Raw genomic sequence first — 2500 nt, 5'->3', positions numbered from 1 at the left:
AAGAAAGTGCACCTCAGTCTCAACCTCACCTGTTATGCAGTGACCACATATTATTTGCTCTCTTGGCAACCAGGATTTTCTTAGTCTGCCCTTTTCTATGGCTAGACTGTGGTCACTGAGTTTGTATTTGGTCAGGATCTGTCTCTGCTTTATATCTCTAACAGTAAAGAGATATTCCTCCTATTGGTATTCAGATTTTATTGACCGGTAACCTTTTGCCAATGTTCCAGATATGTTTCTTTAGATTCTTGAATGATCTTATTGGTGTTCATTTTGAAAGCAGCACTTGTCTGAGAGAAGTTATTAATGTCTGTTAGGGAAAGAATAGTTAGTCTCAGTACAAGCTGACTCAGAGGACTCCTTTCAGGGTTCAGATCTTGAATTTTTATTGCATTAAAATGCAGTGTGTCAGTGGGACTTGTTTGGAGATGTATCCAGAATTTGAGGGCTCTTTTTTGCATGTTGATAGCCAGTTGGAATCTGCCTAGTTCTGCTCTGCATGCATTGGTTGGTGTTTTCTTTTGGATTTTTAAGATCAATCGGCAGAACTCTGCATGTACTGTAGGACAGAACTCTCTCTCTCTCACACATACACACATACAAATGCAACTGTCATGTATGCATTAAAATGTCTTGTCACACACATTTGAGTGTGTGTGTGTGTGTGTGTGTGTGTGTGTGTGTGTGTGTGTGTGTGTGTGTGTGTGAATCTGTAAGATGGACCTGACCTGGTCACTAACAGAAAGCCTGAGAAAAGTATTGTGAAAATCCCAGCATTTGTTTTCAAACACACACACACACACACACACACACACACACCCACACACACAATATATTAGTGTTCCCCATGCCTCTGTAAACTGTACAATGGCAGACTGTATTTGGTCCCACCCGTTCCTCTCTAAGGATCAATTTAGGTACATAATTGCTCCCAACAAGTACTTATAAAACTTTGGGCAGTACATTGTGTGCACATGCATGAACACACACTCACACACACACACTAACACTTTGTGATCTTAGCGAGAATTCCCATATTTTATGTTCCCACTGCCTGGTGCTTGATGATAGTCATTATCTCATTCTTCTGTTCATGTCACACACACACACACAAAACCACACACACATACACACACACACACACATACACACACACACACACACACACACACACACACACACACACACACACACACACACACACACACACACACGTCTGTGCGCGCACACACACACAGTCACACCTGTTTACAGATTACAACATTTATATACATATATATATATATATATATATATATATATATATCTAAGGCTGTCAAAATAACTGATTAATTTTGATTAATTAATTTAAGAAAAAATAACTGATTAAAAAAAATAGCGCAGATTAATCGATTCCGTATGACCTTTGACCCCGAGACGTTCTAGCGAGTAACCATTAGACTGTAAAATGAAGGAGAGAAAAGAAAATGTGCTGCCTAGATCATTGATTGTATAAGTATAAGTATATATACTCTTTTGATCCCGTGAGGGAAATTTGGTCATTTATCCCAATCCGTGAATTAGTGAATCCGTGAACTCAGCACACAGGTTAACACACAGTGAGGTGAAGCACACACTAATCCCGGTGCAGTGAGCTGCCTGCTACAACAGCGGCGCTCGGGGAGCAGTTAGGTGCCTTGCTCAAGGGCACTTCAGCCGTTCCCACTAGTCGGGGCACGAACCGGCAACCCTCCGGTTACAGGTCCGGAGTGCTAACCAGTGGGCCACGGCCTGATGGTGTTGATAAAAATCTAAAAAATATTACCGCACATCACAAGTCGCACATCAATGCAATGAAATAGTGTTGACATCGAGGGGAGTGTTAATTTATTTTCATTGTGTCCCCTAGGTCAGTGTTTCCCAAAGTCTGGGTCGCGACCCACGGGTGGGTCGCAGGAGATTTTATTTGGGTCGCCAGCACAATTTATGTTGTTTATAGGCCTAACTGATACCATTTGTCATTTGATACCAGGAAAGCTAACAGTTTTCTATTAGGATGTAGTTTGTTAACTACCACAGTCACGGTTTTGTCATAAAAGCTCATGAAACTGGCGCATGAAACTGGGGGACGAACGCATCGCAGAGGGGGTGCCAGAGCATGGATATCTACCTCTCAAAATGAAACCGTTATGTGGGGTGCCTGCCATGTACCTCGCAGTTGCAAACTAAGGGACATGAATCCGCCTATTTGCACCAACATTAACAGATACCAACTCCTCAACTTTACCGATTAAAATCTAGTGACCGTGCTGTCAACTAAAGCAGACATTCATAGACCGGACATAAGGCCGTTCAATTTGCATGTTTCGATTGTAGATGCAATCTTTAAAGTTAATAGCAACCTCCTCACATTCTTATTTCTGATTTAAAAAGCAAAACAGTGCATTATATTAGGCTACAATTTAATTGGACATTTTAAACACTATTCCTCTCGTTTTCTACCTCTAACTCCAAAGTAAAG

Source organism: Alosa pseudoharengus, unplaced genomic scaffold, assembly GCF_046254945.1.
Source record: "Alosa pseudoharengus isolate Yale_2024_CS ecotype anadromous, Long Island Sound unplaced genomic scaffold, YU_APseudo_1.1 YU_APseudo_1.1_scf_7, whole genome shotgun sequence".
Lineage (NCBI taxonomy): Eukaryota > Metazoa > Chordata > Actinopteri > Clupeiformes > Clupeidae > Alosa > Alosa pseudoharengus.
The sequence above is the reverse complement of the archived record's forward strand: the minus strand, read 5'-3'. Positions refer to the sequence as shown.